Here is a 20,185-nt window from a genome sequence, read left to right as displayed (position 1 = left end):
ATGGATTCCCTGGTTGACTTCAGGTTTGGAGTAGGAAAAGCAAAAGGTGGGCCTGGATCACTGTCATCTTATTGGTGCAGCAATTAAGAAAGTGTTTTTTAAACACTTAAGTGCGTGTAGGGTCGCCGGGTGGCTCAGTTGGTTAAGTGACCAACTCTTGATTTCGGCTCAGGTCACCATCTCCTGGTTAGTGGGATCAAGCCCTACTTCCAGCTATGGGCTCGGAGCTGACAATGAGGAGCCTACTTGGGATTCTCCCCCCCCCCCCCCTCCCCTCCTCATGCTTGTGTGCTCTCTGTCAACATAAATAAATAAACTTAAAAAACAAATAAAGGTGCATGGGAACAAGTCAAGAAAACATAGGAGTCCACTAAAAGATGCTGAACACCCAACACTTCAGTTGAAGTGATTAATCTTAGTTTAATTCTGACGCATCGTATAAAACAATAGGCCTGAACTCTACATGTTGTATCTTACTTTGGATTCTCTCTCTCCCGCTCGCTTTTTGCCCCTCCCCCACTTGTGTGTGTACCATGTAGGCTCTCTCTCAAAATAAATAAATAAACTTAAAAAAAAAAAAGGAAGGGAAAAGGCAGTACACTAAGATTAAGGGAAACAAAAGCTACATGACCATTAAAAGCAGTACATGATGTTAGATTGGGTCATGGATTAAAAAGAGGAAAAAAAAAATCTATAAAGAGTGTTTTTGGGGGCGCCTGGGTGGCTCAGTCGGTTAAGCGGCCGACTTCGGCTCAGGTCATGATCTCACAGTCCGTGAGTTCAAGCCCCACGTCGGGCTCTGTGCTGACGGCTCAGAGCCTGGAGCGTGTTTCAGATTCTGTGTCTCCCTCTCTCTGACCCTCCCCTGTTCATGCTCTGTCTCTCCCTGTCTCAAAAATAAATAAAAATGTTAAAAAAAAAAAAAAAGTGTTTTTGGAACAATTGGGGAAACAGGATTTTTGGCTGTGACTCTGTCACAATAGAGGCCAACAGAGGCATATATTGGGGTGGATCCTTTGAGCTAATAGCAGAGGCAGGAAAAGCTTGAAAAATGAGGCACACGTTTTCCTTCTGTAAAAGAAATGGAAATTTCCATTTGTAAAGATGCCTCTCCCTTCCCATAGCAGGAAGAGGAAGTCTCTTCCAATTCTTATCCAAGGAGAAAGTGCTGACCTAAATCTGCATCACAAACCTTACTAAACAACCCTAGTTTACCATTGTTTAAGGTAACCTTCTCACAACTTGCCTTCCCTGCCCAAAAGCCAAAGCCACTTTTCCTTTTTTAGCCTAAGATGGTACATGAGCCTGAGTTTTAATCACCCTTCTGGACTACTCATGGTAGGTGCTTCCATGCAGACACGAGCGGCATACATGTTAACAAATTTCTCTTTGTTCTTTTGTTGATCTGTCTTTGGCCAGTCTAATTTACTGGGTCCCAGCTGGGGAACCTAAGATGGGTAGAAGAAGATATTTTCTCCTCCTCTACTGCTGTTATTTTGAATATTTTCATCGTAAATGATTATTAGATAATATTATACCAATGTTAAACTTCTTGTATATGATCATGGTATATGCAGGAAAAGGTCCTTTTTCTTAGGAGTTAGGGATGAAGTGGTTAGGAATATAGTGCAGTGATGTCTGCGAGTTACTTTCAAATGATTCAGAGAAATGATCCAGAGAGACAGACGGAGAAAGAGAAAGAGAGAGGAAGCAGTAGTGGCCAAATGTTAGGCATTCGTGAGTCAAGGGAATGGGTACCAGGGAGATCTTTGAGCTATCCCTGCAGGTTTTGGACGGGCGCCTGGCTGGCACAGGCCGTACAGCACTCAGATTCTTGATCTTGACTGATGGCATTAAGTTTGAGCCCCACACTGGGTGTAGAAATTACTTAAACACACACAAACACACACACACACACACACACAGAAATATTCTTCTAACTTTTCTGTAAGTTTAAAAGTATTCAACATAAAAAGTTTTGGGGAAATTGCATTAAAAGGGTCCTTACCATATGTTTCATTTATTTGTGTTTTTGCTTAAATTGTCTTTGCTGTTACCCAGTCTGGTAAGAGTCTATATTCAGACTCATAACTTATTTTCTAGTACTTCAAACTCTAGGTATTTTTGACTACATGAAATAGAAAAGTAACACCATTAGATTTTCTTCCCAGAGATTATTCTTTTGGTAAAAATACATTGGAAAAGGAATCATTGTAAGTTCCGTGTTTTAGATTTCCTAAGGAAACTGTTTTATTTTTTTTTTTTTAAATTTTTTTTTTTTTTCAACGTTTATTTATTTTTGGGACAGAGAGAGACAGAGCATGAACGGGGGAGGAGCAGAGAGAGAGGGAGACACAGAATCGGAATCAGGCTCCAGGCTCTGAGCCATCAGCCCAGAGCCTGATGCGGGGCTCGAACTCACGGACCACGAGATCGTGACCTGGCTGAAGTCGGACGCTTAACCGACTGCGCCACCCAGGCGCCCCAGGAAACTGTTTTAAAGTGCAAACATTTGACCTGGGTTACCATTTGGTGTGGTTGGATGGTCAGTGGGAAGATATAACTGGGGTCATGGAATTTTAAGGCCAGAGGGATCTTCAGGATTATGAATACATCATGATTTTTGCTCATAAGTGCTTCAATATCTGCAGCCACCAGCGAGTTGCTGCCTGGCCATTGGGAAACCCATGCAAGTTGCAAGTACAGAGACGTAGCATGCCACAGGACAACCTTGGACATTGGGGTAGGGAGCTTATTGATGAATATTCTCTTCTTCTATCCTTCCAGTGAACAAATCTGAGGTGAATTATATATGGCTCCTCAAAGACGTTCCAGCAAGATTAAACTCCAATTTCCCAGCACAGTGAAAATGCAATTGTCACCCTATTTCACTCTTTTCAGTGCCTCCCACCACTGGGATCACTTCCCAAGATAAAAGGTGTACATTTCCCGGGCTCTGCATATGATACCTGTATTCTATAGGACCTTACCTGGTGCCTATGAGTCCTGATCCTCTCAGTTTCTCTAGACAGAATCATCTTACTTCTCCTTGACATCTTGCTGTGCCAAAAACTGGGAGCGGACCCAGCTTTTTTGCTAAGGTAGTGAAAACTCCTTTATAAGTTTCCCCCATTGTGACCATTCCTGGATATCTGTTGTCTGCCTCCCATCCTGTACCTTTAGTCCTTGCGGGTTACAATCTTTTCCTTCCTGTATTGTTATTTTAGCCGGGGAATGCTGAAATATACAATAACCAAAATGAAAAAAAAAAACCTCACAGAAGGGCTCAATAGCAGGATGGAGATGAGCTGAACACTCAGTGAACTTGAAGATAGAACAAAAGAAATCACCCAACTGGGGGCACCTGGGTGGCTCAGATGGTTAAGTGGCTGACTTTAGCTCAGATCATGATCTCACAGTTCACAAGTTTGAGCCCTTCATCTGCTGTCAGTGTGGAGCCAGCTTTGGATCCTCTTGTCCCCCTCTGTCTCTGCCCCTCCCCTGCTTGTGCTCTCTCTCTCTCTCTCTCTCTCTCTCAAAAATAAACATTAAAAAAAAAAAAAAAGACATTACCCAACTGAACAGCAGAGAGAAAATAGACTAAAAACAAAAAACAGAGCTTCAGGTGTTAGTGGGACTGTAATACAAGATCAAAATGTGCCCTTTTTTGCATTTTTTGAAATGTTCATACAGTATTTTTCCTCTTTGCATTGTTGTTAATACAGTGAGTTACACTGATTCATTTTTTGACTGCTAGGCCACTCTTGCATATCTTTGTGATGATATATTATCCTTTTCTTAAGTGTTGAATTCTCTTTGCTAATATTTTATGAAGAATTTTTGTACCTGTATTCATGGAGCTATTGAAGGAAAAGACACATGATATAAAAATATTTAAGTAACAACCCCCTGGATTATTAGAGTAGTAAAGGTAAGGGAACCCATTGTTTAAGAAATGCAAAAGTCTATACCTTTTATCTTGAATAGAGTTGGAGAGTTAAGGAGGGCTCCATATCTCTTTTGGCTTTGTCATTTACAGAAATGCAGATTTGTTTGAATCGCCTGAAAATAACCAGAAAGATCGCCATATTAGTTATACCAATGAGTATAAATAGGTTAAACTTCCTATGAAAAGATAAAGATTCCCAGACTGAATCAGAAGACAGCATCCATCTCCAACTCTATGGTAAATAGGGACACCCTAAAATTAAGTGACAGAAAAGAGTAAAAGTAACATGATTAAGACAGTGTCTTTCTTTTCCTAGTTTTCTGAATTGTATTGAATGCCCTCTAGCATATACTGCTTTTTAAAAGATGTATTGGAGGAGTGCCTTGCTGGCTCCGTGGGTACAGCATGCAACCGCTGACCTGAATATTGTGAGTTCAAGCCCCACACTGGGTGTGGAGCCTACTAAAAAAAAAAAAAAAAAAAAAAGGTTCTTTTAGAACTATAGGGGTCGTTCTTAAAAAAATAAACGGGTGCCTGGGTGGCCCAGTCAGTTAAGCATTCGACTTGGGCACAGGTCATGATCTCACAGTTCGTGGGTTCCAGACCCTGCATTGGGCTCTCTGCTGTCAGTGCTGAGCCTGCTTCAGTTCCTCTGTCTCCCTCTCTCTCTCTGCCCCTCCCTGGCTCACTCTCTCAGAAATAAATAAACATTAGGGGCATCTGGGAGGCTCAGTCTATTAAATGTCCCACTTCAGCTCAGGTCATGATCTCGCAGTTTGTGGATTTGAGTCCCAGGTCGCTCTCTGTGCTGACAGCTCTGAGTCTCGATCCTGCTTCAGATTCTGTCTCTGTCTCTGTCTCTGCCCCCTCCCCCACTTACACTCTGTCTCTCTCAAAAATAAATAAATATAAAAGACTTATTGGACTTATTAATATTGTTAAAAGATGACTTGAGGTATATAAAAAAATTTAAGAGTTCATTTGAGCAAAAATCAATTCAAATCTGTCAGTGCCAAACAAGAAGTATTTAGGGACGCTCCATCAGGAAGCTCAGGGAAAGACTTACATACAGTGCAAAGGCAAAGAAAGGAAATCATTGATTGGTTATATCAGAAAGCCTACTTGACTGTGATTGGCTGTCCTTAGGTTTCAATTTTGTACCTTGAAGTATTTCCAGGATTAGGTTTTGGTTTGCTTGTGCAGGCCACAGGGCTTGAGAGCCACTTCAATCCGACGGCCTCCTTGTTTAACAATATAATGTTATAGTAACAAATTTTCTTTCCTTTTTTTAAAATTTGTTTTTAATGTTTTATTTATTTTTGAGAGAGAGAATATGAGCAGGGGATGGACAGAAAGAGAGGAGGACAGAAGATCCGAACCAACTAAGTGCTGAGAGCAGCAAGCCTGATGTGGGGCTGGAACTCACCAACTGCGAGATCATGACCTGAGCCAACCTCAGACTCTCAACAGACTGAGCCACCCGGGGGCCCCTATCGTAACAAATTTTATAACATTGGATGATCCTATAGTTTCTGATATAAACTGTAAGATGGCCAAATATTTATCAGGCAATCCTATGCAAAGAATAAATACATAAAGCAAGAAATATACCAATATCATGCAGCGTAGAGGTAAAAGCATAAAGCATTAAGATACAAATGACTGTTTTATTTTACTTTATTTTATATTTTGCTTATTTCTTTATCTTTGAAAAATAGAAACAACATGGACAGGGTTGGGAAGCAGAGATAATACAGAATATTATAAAGTTAAAAGTGTAGTTCTGCATTTGCTCTGGCCATGGACCCAGTTCTACTCCTGAAAGGAAGCCACTGTCGAATATGTTAATAAAGGTTATACTTCATATTCCTTTGAGCTGTGAATAAGATTGTGTCAAAATATATAATAACCAAAACAGAAATTAATAGATATAATATGGACACATAGGATATTTTAAAATATGTTTTTCAGTCTTTCATAAATCACACAGGAAACAAATAAGGTAGATTATGGAGGCTACGATAATAAAATGAACAAAGTACCTTAATAGCTGCATTAAAAAAAATTTTTTGGGGGGGGCGCCTGGGTGGCTCAGTCGGTTGAGCATCCAACTTCAGCCCAGGTCATGATCTCGCGGTCCGTGGGTTCGAGCCCCGCATCGGGCTCTGTGCTGACAGCTCGGAGCCCGGAGCCTGTTTCAGATTCTGTGTCTCCCTCTCTCTCTGACCCTCCCCTGTTCATGCTGTCTCTCTCTGTCTCAAAAATAAATAAACACTAAAAAAAAAAAATTTTTTTTTAATTTTTTTTAATGTCCATTTATTTTTGAGAGAAAAACAGAGTGCAAGTTGGGGAGGGGCAGGGAGAGAGAGAGAGAGAGACACACACACAGAATCCGAAGCAGCTCCAGGCTCTGAGCTGTCAGCACAGAGCCCAATGCAGGGCTCAAACCCACAAACCGTGAGATCATGACCTGAGCTGAAGTTGGATGCTTAACAGACTGAGCCACCTGGGCACCCCAATAGCTGCATATTGAATGTTATACCTTTCACATGGATACCTTTCCAGTGTCAGTGGAATTTATTATCAGGCAAGAAAGAAACTACTGAGAAAATTTAAGCGTGGAAAATATATACAGCACATTTTCAGAGCCCAATACTCTAACATAATTACTAATGAAATTTTAAATAATTTTTTTTTTTTAGATTTTATTTTTTAAGTAATCTTTACACCCAACATGAGGCTTGAACTCATAACCGTAAGATCAAGAGTTGCATGCTCTATCGACTGAGCCGGGCAGGTGCCCCAAAATTCTAAATTCTAAATAACCAAAATACTTGGAATTTAAACTAGAAATGTATTTGAACATGAAGATCCATAATATGTAGGAATGACTATCCAGATTCTAGAATCAATTTCCCTTACGTGTTTTTTTCTTTCATAGACCTATATACACACACAGAAGATTATGAATTAAACCTTAGTTTTAATAATGATACAAAGAAAACATTGATTTTTATTTTGTGAAGAAAGGCATATAAATGTTGTTGTTAACCCTAATGAAATTATAAAAAGTTGAATGAGCACACTACTTACGGGAAAAAGTAGCATTTTCTTAGAATGGATTCTTTTTCTTGTTGATTTTTACTACTGTGACCATTGAACTTAATGAAAGAAAACCAAAAGAAATGCACTTTGCTTATGCACATATACCAGATAATTTATCTCCTATAGAGAAATAAAAGTGACGTTCAGGAAAACCTACGAAGATGTGGCTGAATTAAATCATATTTTCCCAACATAAGAATACGATAATGACATCATACTCCAGAATAAAGAAGTAGCACAGTTTTCTGTTTGACTTTGAGCAGATGCCTCTTGTCTACTGCTGATCACATCAATTGTAGCTTCATCCACCATTTCAAATGGTGCCTGAGCGTCTGGTTGACGGACAGCCAATCAGATGAGGATTTCGTCTTTCTCCATAACAAAACCTGTTGCTGGAAGTCAGGTTTTCTTAGTTTACTAACTACTGTGTGTCTCTCAATCTTAAGCACTACCACAGAAACATCCTGCCCCTAGGACTTCATATCAATATGGCTATTGTTTTACTCTCCACTCACTGCTCAGCATTTTCATCTATAAGGGTTAATTCCAGAGTCTCCTGAACTGTAACTCTCACAAATGAAGCACCTGAAGAAATGGAGTCCTTACCATGAGTTACAGACTAGCAGGTGGAATGGTGGGGCTGGTCTGGATTTTCCTCCTTCCTTGTTTTCTGTGTATTTATGCTTTCCCCAATTTTTCCCATGATGGCCTAAGTACATTTATTACACTTCCTGGGGTAGGTTTTGTTTAGTTCTTGTGTTCTAAGAACTGGTTAGTTATGTAACACGTTTTCTAGTTCATTTGCTTTGTTGCTATTCTTTCTTTGGAATATTCTTGTCATTCTTTAAACAACTTTTTAAGTTGTTTACTTATTGAAAAATTCTTCCTTTTCCTTGATAAGGAATGAAGGCATTGGAGGTCATGAAGTTTCCTCGTGGTATATTTTGCCTCATGTGTTTTGATCTGTATTATTACTATTTCCATTATTATCATTATTATTACTACTATTTTATTCTTTTCTACTGATCATCATAAAATTTCCAATCTGTTGAGCTTTGCTTTGCCCAGTCACTTTTATTGCTAATTATCTTTTTTATTACATTTTTAAAATTATATTGCTGTCAGAAGAAAAAGGCAGGCCATACTCTCTTCTTTGGGGATATTTTTGAGGTGTTCTTTGTGCAATATTTACAGTAAACCACAGTAATAATTTCTTAATGTTTTCAAAGAAAATGTGTTTGAAAATGTACCCAGGTTTATAAACTGTTCTAAATTTTCTCTATTTGATGTTTTTCATATTTCAACAATGATGTATAAATGTTTGCTATATGAAGTATGACAATATACTAAAGATGTATAAATGCAAAGTTTATCATCTCCTTGCCCCTTTCCCTAAACTCTTGTTAAGAGCAAGAAAATTTCTTCTATTTTTTCATAATCTTTTTTTTAAATGTTTATTTATATATTTTGAGAGAGAGCGCGTGTGTGTGCATGAGTCGGGGAGGGATGGAAAGAGAGAGAGAGAGAGAGAGAGAGAGAGAGAGAGAGAGAAAGAGAGAGAGAGAATCCCAAGTAGGCCACACAGTGTCAGTGCAGATCTCGACACGGGGCTCTTGATGTCACAAACCATGAGACTGTGACCTGAGCTGAAACCAAGAGTCAGACGCTTAACTGACTAAGCCACCCAGGTGCCCCTCGTAGTCTTTAACACATACCTATTTAACCTTTTAGTCATTATTTTATCCTCTCTTAGTTTTTCTTAATACTATCTGAGAAAAGGGTGTTAATTGTTCAGTTTTTATATTTTTGTTGCTTCTTATTCTACCTCTTGAAGTTTGTGCTTCATATATTTTGATGCTTTATGTGTTGTATAAAGTTCCATGTTTACTTATTAATTGTGCATAAATATCTTTAATTATTACTAAGTGAACCTCTTTGTGTTACGTATTTCTTTTTGCCTTAAATTAAACATCTCGCCATTACTTTCTTTTTCTTGAATTGGCTGACTACACTTTTGTTCCTTCTTTCATTTTTAGTCTTTCTGACATCTTTTATTTTCAGTGTACAGGTGGTTGGGTTTTGTATTTTCACCTAATCAGTCTTTATACATATAAATTGATTTTTAAAATATTTTTATATTATACTTATTTATATTTATTATATATAATAATATAAATTGATAAAATTTTTAAAAGGAAGAAACTATTTTGTTCTATTTCTTTCCTTTATTTTTATGCATTAAATATAACTTTCTAACTAGGTTTCTTAAAAATAATAAGGAAGTAGGGGCGCCTGCGTGGCTCAGTGAGTTAAGCATCCAACTTCAGCTCAGGTCATGATCCCACAGTCTGTGAGTTCGAGCCCCGTGTCAGGCTCTGTGCAGACAGACAGCTCAGAGCCTGGAGCCTGCTTCAGATTCTGTGTCACCCCCTCTCTCTCTCTCTGCCACTCCCCGACTAGTGCTCTGTCTCTCTCAAAAATAAAATAAAGACATTTAAAAAATTAAAAAATAATAATCATAAGGAAGTAGACTTACATGGCAAAAGAAAAAAAAAGAAAAACAAAGAAGAGTGTATAATAAAAAATATAAACTACTTTCTGAATTTTTCCTACCCGTAGTCCCACTTTCCAGAAATAACTTAAGATTTTCTGGGTTTGTTTTTCTGGTGGTTATAATTAACACTTTAAAGTATATTGCTGTCTTGATTCCTTCCATATCTTTTAAGTCTCCTTCCCTTTTCAGCTCTCAACATGTATTCATTATAGTATTCTCTTTCATTATCAGTATTTTCAACACTTACATACGGTTGTACAATTTCCAGTGATTCTGTGGGTTGACTGGGCTCTGCTGGGTCAGGCTTCTGCTCTGTGAGAGGTGAGCTGACTCGGATTCCTCTGAGCTTTCCCGAGGGCTGTGTCATTCAGATGGCTCACTCTTGGGCGCTTGCTGGGGGCTGGAAGTTTAGCTGGGTCTGTTGACTGTAGCACCTTCAGGTGGCCTTCCCACGTGGCCTGTGCTTTTTACAGAGCGGTTTCTGGGTTCGGAGAGGTAGCTGGGTTCCAAGAGCTCCAAGAGGAAAGGAAATAGAAGCTGCCAGTCCCCTCAAAGGCTAGACCTGGCCTGATGTCACCCCCTCTCCAAGTGTGCTGGATGTTTTTTTAATTAAAACAAATTTTTTAATGTTTATTTTATATTTGAAAGAGAGAGAGACAGAGTGCAAGCAGAGGAGGGGCAGAGAGAGAGGGAGACACAGAATCTGAAGCAAGTTCCAGGCTCTGAGCTGTCAGCACAGAGTCCGACACGGGCCCTGAACCCAGGAGCTTAAGATCACGACCTGAGCCAAAGTCTGACGCTCAACCTAGTCACCCAGGCGCCCCTTTAATTTTTTTTTTTAATGTTTATTTATTTTGGGGAGAGAGAGAACAGGGTTGGGGCAGAGAGAGAGGGAGACAGAAGATCTGAAGCAGGCTCTGCACTGTCAGCACAGTCCCCAATGCGGGGCTCAAACCCATGAACCATGAGACTGTGACCTGAGCAGAAGGCGGTTGCTTAATTGACTGGGCCACCCAGGTGTCCCCACTGTGCTAGATCTCTTGTCTCTGAGCGTAGAGCCTCTCCAGATGCTTCCCCAGGGAAAAATCTCTCTTACTTCTGATATTTGGGGTTGTGGTATTACTTACTTTTTTTTGTCCCTGCAAACTCTTCTGTCTTCCATGAATACTTCCAACTTTGTGGTCTATGCTCTTTCTCCACTTTCCAGCACTCTTGCCATTGAATTGTCTTTCGGCTTCTTTTCCACCTTCTCAGAGGATCCTGGGGAGGAAGGGGAACATAAAAATAAATATTTTTAAAAATAATAAAATAAAATAACCCTGCTATCTGAGAGAATCTCGAGGTCATGAATTTGAGCCCCACATTGGTGTAGAGATTACTTAAATAAATATTTTTAAAAATAATAAAATAAAATAATAAAAACATATTTCTTTCAGAAGCCATAATCACAATATTCAGGAGCAATGGGTACCACAGTTTTAAACTATTTAATTCTGTTTAGTAGACTACAGTATTTATTGCTAATCTATCTCCATTGTAGCTTCTTAACTTATAAATTCTAAATTTGATTATTCTCTCAGATAGCAGGGTTATTTTTAAGTAGATTTTTCAGAAACATTTTATTAATACTAAAATTTACAAAGCTCTTACATATTTAAGATTGTGTTTCTCAAGGCTTTACATTTGGAAGATATCCTGGCTAGGCTAAGAATTCTGTATCATATTTTTTTCTTTGCAACACTGCTCCATTACCTTGTTTCTAGTGTCTCTGTGGATAGACATCCAAGGCTTGCCTGATATATATTATTTTTCTTTAAAAGTGATAAGTCTTTCCTGGATGCTTGTAACACGTTTTTCATACTTGAAATTCGTCAGGATATGTCTTGACCTTGATCACTTTTTGATCTTGTCTTGATCTTGTCACTGTTTTCTTGATGTATTCTTTTTTAATGCTTATTTATTTTTGAGAGAGAGGGCGCACACGTGTGCACATGTGGGCAAGCAGGAGAGGGGCAGAGAGAGAAAGACAGAAGATCCAAAGCGGACTCTGCATTGACAGCAGTGAGCCCAATGTGGGGCTCGAACTCATGGACCATGAGATCATGACTTGAGCCAAAGTCCGACACTCAACTGACTGAGCCACTCAGCCACTCCTTGATGTCTTGTTTTAACCTGAAGATTTAGATTTCTTCTTTCAGGAGAATCTTCTTTTATCAACTGTGAATATATATATATATTGGCTCTCTTCCCTAGGAACACTTTTTATGTGTGTCTTGAATCTTCCTCTTTCTTTTCATATCTATAATTCAGATGTTAGCTAAGGCCTCTTGGCCCTTTGAAGATCTAAATAACTGGTTTAGTCCCCAGTCAACTTCAGGACCTATAAAAGATCAAAGACTTCACAATATCAACTAAATCCTGTATCTCTCTTTCTCCATATGTCATAGATACAAAACTATGAGCATACAAAACTACATACCCTTTTTAAAAAAATTAAAAAAAAATTTCTCCCAGAAATGGACTGACATTGATATTTAATGACCTTTCCTTGAATCTGGTTAAAATTTGAAAAGCTGTAAGGAAGGGTTCCTATCACAGGACTGGATCATCTTCTTCTCTCATTATTCTTTTTCCACTTCTGCTCCTCATCCCCTCCTTCCTTGTATTTGTGCACAGTAACTTCCCTCTTTCTTTAATAAGACTTTTTTTTTTTAATTTTTTTTTTCAACGTTTATTTATTTTTGGGACAGAGAGAGACACAGCATGAACGGGGGAGGGGCAGAGAGAGAGGGAGACACAGAATCGGAAACAGGCTCCAGGCTCTGAGCCATCAGCCCAGAGCCCGACGCGGGGCTCGAACTCACGGACCGCGAGATCGTGACCTGGCTGAAGTCGGACGCTTAACCGACTGCGCCACCCAGGCGCCCCTAATAAGACATTTTTACCAGCTTATCAAGACTGGAGCCAGAAGTGGGTGGAGGTGGGGACGTTAGCACTCATTTTCTACTCTTAGGATCCACTCTCCCAAACAAAGGGTTTAGTCACAGCTGCATTCAGGTGTTTAAATGATGTCATCAAGATTATATTTCCCACTTTTCCTCTCAGGTTATGTTTGTCTCTGCTTTTTTTTTTTTCTCTGTTCCCCTATGTGACCTAATTCTCTTCTGATACAAATAAATGCATTCTACGTGTAGAAAATATGACTCCTGGTAGTACCAATCATATGTATAACCATATAATTCATGGTATAAAAATGAGAGACTCCCTCTCTTTCCCAATATTTCATATATCAAATCCCTTGAAATAAATAAGATTGGATTTGCTTGGGTCAGTGCCCAATCTCATTGCGTTAACATGGCTGGGGAGTTATGATTGGATGGAATGCCTACCCCCATCATCATTCCCATGGGAATCCTATGGGCTCTGGGAAGACCAGCTCCCTGGAGTAGCGAGTGTTGCGGCTCTGAGAAGACAAAAACAACAGGTGTTTACATACCTCACACTCTTTGATATGGAAATGTTCCCTCTCCCTCCCTGGCTCATCCTTCCTTGAGTGAAGGGTTACTTCCAGGACCTTGGGGAAACTTTTCACCTAATATCAGTATTAGTATCCTATTAAAGATTTGGGGAACTAGCCTGGCTTGTGTTTTCATCTCTTTTGTGATTGTTTCTTGTCTTCTCAGCAGATTTCGGGGGGAGAAGTTACAGTAGGAAGTTACTTTTATGAAAGGTCTTTTGTTTGTAGCTTGTGAAACATGGTAGAAACTACAGAGCAAATGAGAATGAAAAGGAATGGGGAATAGACTGAAGGAAAAAAAATGACCTAATAAACCCCAGCCTCTCAGAGTGAAATGAATTGTAGCAGTGATTCCTCATGCAAGGGGCTCAGTGAGTTACATGAGGCAAGTCATGGCAGGGTGATTAAATCAGTAAAAATGCTCAGTCAACTGGGTATCTGAGTGGTACTGGAGTCCACGAAAAATCTTGCTTTGAAGCTATTTGCTAAAGGCAATACACATTCACTGAACACTTAAGATTTGTCAGGCACTGTGCTAAGTACCGACTATAAACATGTCATTAAAACAGGCTATGTTTTAAGAACTTAAAATCTAGCTATTGTGTTGTATAAACTCTTTACTTCCTCCATATAGTTTATTCTTTATTATAAGTGATGATTTTAGGAGATGCTACTGTATTTATTTCCTTTCTAAAAGATACTTTTATGCTTAGTAATAGCTACCATTTGGTGAGGTCCTATTCTGTCATATACCCTCTATAAACACTATCTCTAATCCTCCCCCAAAGCCTATGAGCTAAGTGTGATTATCTCCATTTACAAAACAGTGAGAACAGTGAGGTTTGAAGGAATTAAGTAAATTCCTCAAGGTCAAGAGGCTGAACCAGGTTTGAAACTCAAATCTCCAGGCTCTCTGTCTCCCACTGTGTTTTCTCCCTCATCACTTCTCTCTCTGCATCTTCTCACCTTTACCTCCCTCAGGTAACTGCTTCCTGCTTTCATGGCTTCTCAGTTTGCCCCAGCTGTCCTCTCCCACTGGCCCATACCATTGCCTCTGGCCTGCACTTGGCTCGATGTCCACCTGGTTCTGTCAGTTGTGACTGGTACAGGAGGGTTCATGGGTTCAGATGAGGACGGTTAAGTTTGGCCCTCAGAGGCAGAAGTCTCCTTAGAAGAGGATCCCACACTAGTGAAGATGACTGGCATTAAGCACAGTGAAGTGTAGTAGGACGTGCCCTAAAATGTGCCACTTGGCATAAGGATTATCTTAAGCTGAGCACCACTGAGAACAAAGAGATACACGAAAAGCTCTCTGCTTTCCCCCCATTTGCCAAAAAGCAAGGCATCAGTTTGTAAAGGTGCTCCCCTCCTTCCCATCTCTACCAGAGAGGAGAGAAATTAACCCCCAGAGACAACCCTAGGCCCTTATCAGCCTGGAGATGATGCCAGAGGAATCTACATAACAAACTTTATTAACTAGCCTTTATCTTCCTTAGTTTCCCGATTTATTTGCTTTCTTGCAATTTGCCACCACTAGGAGCTCAGAGTCATTTTCTTTTGTCTTGTCACATTTCCACAAAATTATTCTACAGAATTATTATTAAGATGTTACATAAGGGGGCGCCTGGGTGGCTCAGTTGGTTGGGCATCCTACTTTGGCTCAGGTCATGATCTCACAGTTAGTGGGTTCAAGCCCCGCATCGGGCTCTGTGCTGACAACTCGGAGCCTGGAGCCTGTTTCGGATTCTGTGTCTCCCTCTCTCTCTGCTCCTCCCCCACTCGCACCCTGTCTCCCCCTGTCTCAAAAATAAACATTAAAAAAAAAAAAAAAAAAAAAGATGCTACATAGGGGCACGTGGGTGGCTCAGCTGGTTAGGCATCAAACTCTTGATTTCAGCTCAGGTCGTGATCTCATGGTTTGTGGGTTCGAGCCCCATGTCAGGCTCCTTACTGAAAGCGCAGAGCCTGCCTGGGGTTCTCTCTCTCTGCCCCACCCCCATTCTCTCTCAAAAATGAATAAATATTTTTTAAAATGCTAAATAGGGGCACCTGGGTGGCTCAGTCAGTTAAGCCTCTGACTTCCGCTCAGGTGATGATCTCACAGTTCGTGGGTTCGAGCCCCGCATCCAGCTCTGTGCTGACAGCTCAGAGCCTGGAGCCTGTTTCGGATTCTGTGTCTCCCTCTCTCTCTGCCCCTCTGCCATTTTCACTCTGTCTCTCTCTGTCTCTTAAAAATAAATAAACATTAAAAAAATTTTTTTAAATGCTAAATAAATTCTCTTTGAGTTACTCATCACAGAGTACTCCCACGTGTACAATGCACACGTTAGTAAACCTCTGTTTTTCTCTTGTTAATCAATTTGTCAGTCTGATTTGCAGGGCCCAGCCACTAAAACTAAGATGGATAGGGGAAAAATATTTTTCTTCCCTACAGCAGACCTACCTGAATGGCACACTTTTATTAATTTATCAATTAATATGACTTTTTAAAATTTTGTGTCATAGTTAGCAGGGGGCTTGCCCGGAGTCATCCCACACAGATAAAAGAGCTAGCCAACATCTGAATTAAATGCAATATTGAAAAGTGACAGTCCAAATGTCAAAAAAAAAAAAAAAATAACAGTTAAGTTCTCATATTGTATAATCATCAAGAGTTATGTTTCCAAAAAAGTTTAATTTCATGGGGGAAATGCTCAAAATACACTAAGTTTAAAGAAAAGCAGGATAAAATTTCTAAATACACCACATATTGTATGAACATAATGTGCATTTTAAAAAGGGAGCTATAAAGTTAAAACTAAAGACAAGAAGAAAGGAAGGGGGGGGTGTAGTCCTGGAAAATGCCAATCAAAGGAGTTCTAGAAACAGGAAAGGAAGGCAAGAAAGCATATGCTTCTCAGCACCAGTGTTGTGAAAGAGGGTTCCAGATGATCCCAGAGCAGACAAACACATCGCAGGTTCTTGCATTCTGTTAAAAATACTGAGTCACAGGTTAGTTCCCTTTGTTGGCATTGCACACGGCTGATTTATGATTCTGAAGCTCACCAGGTACTTTGGCACAGGGAAGGTGATGCTCTCGCGAGTACGTGTGTCTCTTTGAGAACATGCCCCTGGCTCGCTAGAATACTAGACTGGCTGTCTGGGTTACAAAGCAGCCCCTGTTAGGATAAAGTGAGACAGTTACCTCATTCACCTCCAAGTTCACCAGGGAAGCTTTCAAACTCCAGAGCAGGGAAAGCAAAACCCTAAACCGTGGTCACCTTGCCACAGCGAAAAGAAACCAAACAGGTTCAACCTGAAACTGCCTACCAACCTTGCCCATTTCCTCACCCCAGAGAGTCTGGAGGTCATTCAACTAAGGGACCAGCTTTTTGTATTTGTAAATGACATTTGGCCCAGAGTAAATGCTCTTGTCCTGGGATCTCGTACGGAGTATAGGTTGGCTCCAAGACACAACGCTCTACTGTTCGTCCCTGACAGGCACACCCACATACATTTTGAGGTTACAGAGGTAGATTTTTGTGGATAAGGAACGAATAAATTCCATAAACACACAAACCGGGAAAGCATTGGTCAGATGGAACCAAGGAAGAAAGTCTAGGAAGAAAAGCTGACCACCAGCTGGATATGAGTCAACAAAACAACAGAGAACACACATACATGCGCACACACATACATACACAGCATTTGAGAATATTCAATGAAAGCTTTGTTTCTAAGACAATTCTACTTCTTTCTCAGCCCTGTCTCTGGAGACACAAGAGGAATACTGTTACAAAGAGAGCCACAGTGACAGCATGATATCTGGTGCACAAATGAGGAGAGAGTGAATAAAAACTGAGACGTTTTATAGCTGTCCAACAGTAATCAATAGATGTACAACGGCTTACGCTGAAGGACCTTGCAAGGTAGAATGAGAAGGGAAGGATTATTGGGGTTAGTTCATATCATTCACTAGCAGACACATAAAGTACAATCATAGGGGTGCCAGCCTGGTTCAGTCAGTAGAGCATGTGACTCTTGATCTTGGGGTTGTGAGTTCAAGCCCCACACTGGGTACTGAGCTTACTTAAAACAACAATAATAAACAAATAAAATACAATCATCACACTCAAAGGTTTCAGTTAAGCATTCTGACCTTAAGTAGTAAAGTCTCCTCAGGGGTGCCTGGGTGGCTCAGTCAGTTAAGCATCTGACTTCGGCTCAGGTTATGATCTCATGGTTCGCGGGTTGGAGCCCCACATCGGGCTCTGTGCTGACGGCTCAGAGCCTGGAGCCTGCTTCGGATTCTGTAACTCCCTTTCTCTCTCTGCCCTTCCCTGCTTGCACTATGTCTCTCTCTCTCAAAAATAAGTAAACATTAAAAAAAAAAAAGAAAAGTCTCAAATCTGGGGCAAACCGTCATTAAACTATCCAGATATAACAGTGGTTAACATTTGTTGTGTTATGCCATTTCTCATGTAAACTTCTACAGGCCTTACACGTATTAGCTTAATTAATCCTCACAGAAATACTATGAAATGGGAGCTGTAATGGCACCTTTTTTTTTTTTTTTTACAAATGAGGAAATAGAGGCAAAGAAAATTTCAGTATCTCCATCGAAGTCTTGCTGATATTGGAAGGTTTTGCACCCAGGAGACTGGAGCTCCAATTTTTAAAAAAAAATTTTTTTTTCAACGTTTATTTATTTTTGGGACAGAGAGAGACAGAGCATGAACGGGGGAGGGGCAGAGAGAGAGGGAGACACAGAATCGGAAACAGGCCCCAGGCTCTGAGCCATCAGCCCAGAGCCCCACGCGGGGCTCGAACTCACGGACTGCGAGATCGTGACCTGGCTGAAGTCGGACGCTTAACCGACTGCGCCACCCAGGCGCCCCTGGAGCTCCAATTTTTATGCTCGGTGCTCACCTACAGAGCTCACTCCTTGGGCTTCCTTTTGGAGTTTAATTATTATTGTATCTCATTTAAAGAATTGTTTAATTGTTATTTTATTTTTAATACCTCCATACACTGGGACCCTGGCATAATAACTTTGGATATTATATATGACTGTGTTCAAAGGTGTCTCTTTCTTCCTTCCAGCTTCCAACCAGCTTCCAGAAACATCCCAGAATCCACAAAAACTACTTTCCACAGGACAACTGCTCATCCTAAGAATCTCTTAGGATAGATTGAGACTTAGTAATCATAACAGTGTGCATTTGCATACAATTTTATAAGTGCTTACTTTCTTATATTCTCACTTCCTGCAAAACCCTGAAAGCATATCGGAGGCTAGTATTTTCCTCCCCATTCGAAAGGTGGAGATTACAAAAGTTCTGAGAGTTCAGGTGACTTATCCGAGGACACACAGCTAACACACGACTGAACCAGGACTGGAATCCATTTTCAGTGAGTGGTCCCACTGATGGAAGCTCCGGAGGCCAGGGAAAGTCCCTATTCTTTGGAACCTCTCACGTCACTAACATGGTAGTACCTAACCCATAATAGATCTTCAGTAGGTAGTGTTGACACATATTGGTAGCAGGAAGAATTTTAAAGTGCTGATGTAAAACTGGAGCAGTGTCTGCATTCTGCACAAAAGCTTGAAAGAGACCTTTATTTTGTTCCAGGAGGGACCTTTCATGAGTCCTTTCTGTCCATTGTTCTCAGGGAGAGCTAGCAGTTGAGTAATCCCAATGCTTGTGGTTCAGACTGGGATGGGTTGGTAGGTGCTGTTTGAGAATGTAATGCTGTTATTAATGTGCCTTTCAAGGATGTAAGAGAAGGGCAGGGGGTCTTCATTTGGAGAACAGCTTTTTTTCTTTCTTTCTTTCTTTCTTTCTTTCTTTCTTTCTTTCTTTCTTTCTTTCTTTCTTTCTTTCTTTCTTTCTTCTTAATTATTAGATTTGTTTCCTTTACCTGAAGGTGGTGGAGGTGGGGCAACTGAAAAGGAGGAAGTGGGCTCAGACAACACAGAGGTGGGCTGGGGGTGGGGATCTGGGGCGGGGGGGGGGGGGGTGCGGATAGAGAACAGATGGCCCAAGGAAACCCCAACTGAAGGGTGTGGCCAATGGATGCTACTGACAGTAATAGGTAATCCTGGCTTCAGTTTCCCTTTTCTGTAAAATAGTTCCTTTGTGTTATTTTCAAGCCTTGATAAAGTTTGCTTAACATGGCCTCCGTGCTCTACATCCTTTGAGAAATATGAGAAAGGGCTCTGCACATGGTGTAAGAGGGGAAGAGATCAGATCAGAGAGAGGGGCAAGTTGTGGAGAAATGTTTGTGAAATGGCAGAGATGAATGACAAAGAAGCCCAGAGGGTGGTGGGAGGGAGGTGAGAAGTGATGACCAGAGTGGAATGTGGAAAGGATAAGCAACCCTCACCCACCCCAAGGATACTCAGAAATAGCTGGGGAGGAAAGTGGACTTGCCTACAAGCAGGCTAGGAGCTTCAGGCCGAGCATGTACGTTTTAAATAGAAATGTTCGCACTCCTCAGTTGAAAAGCTGGAGGGCCTGGGGAGGAGTCGGGTTACTTTTGCTAAACGGATGAACTTCCATATGTCTGGAATCTTAGAAGAACAACTTGGATAACCAGAAAATGATATTGCCTCACATTAAAACTGTCACTCTGGAAGAAGGGGGTTGGTGATCGATAGTAACTTAAGGGAAATGAAACCACAGAAGTAACAGAACTGCAGCATGAGCAAAATGATTTATGCAAGGCACATGTAAATGTGTGCCCTTTTGCAACTATGACTTTGTCCCTCTTGATAATTTTAGACACCTGAAAGGGGCCCTGTGCTATAGTCTAGAGAGATCATTGTTCCAGCCAGTGGAATTCAAATTCCGTAGACATTCCCTTTTATAAAGAATACAGTAGGTACCTTAATCATCAAAATCATCCTGTATTTATTTGCATTTGTGAAATACCCCTGTCTTAATCTTTGGTATAATCTACTATCTATGCAGGGGCACCTGGGTGGCTCAGTCAGTTGAGCATCCAACTTGGGCTCAGGTCCTGATCTTGCAGTTTTTGAGTTCCAGTCCCACATCGGGTTCGCTGTTGTCAGCACAAA

The 20,185-nt window shown here is 40.6% G+C and overlaps 1 long non-coding RNA gene across 2 annotated transcripts in view; it reads right to left on the bottom strand.

Moving 5' to 3' along the window:
• The window catches only part of LOC147575520 (uncharacterized), a 145,373-nt gene that overhangs the window by 89,475 nt on the left and 35,713 nt on the right, over nt 1-20,185 (bottom strand). For both annotated transcript variants that reach the window (XR_015242475.1, XR_015242474.1), the window contains exons 3-5: nt 10,736-10,868; nt 9,856-10,121; nt 3,972-4,062 (exon numbers count right to left, since the gene is read on the bottom strand). This is a non-coding gene — a long non-coding RNA (uncharacterized LOC147575520). The remainder of the gene's footprint in view (nt 1-3,971; nt 4,063-9,855; nt 10,122-10,735; nt 10,869-20,185) is intronic.

The sequence above is a fragment of the Puma concolor genome, chromosome D3 (genome assembly GCF_028749965.1).
Source record: "Puma concolor isolate L17-30 chromosome D3, mPumCon1.1.hap2, whole genome shotgun sequence".
In the NCBI taxonomy this organism is placed as follows: Eukaryota; Metazoa; Chordata; class Mammalia; order Carnivora; family Felidae; genus Puma; species Puma concolor.
Note: the sequence above shows the minus strand (reverse complement) of the source record. Positions and strands in the feature narration are given on the sequence as shown.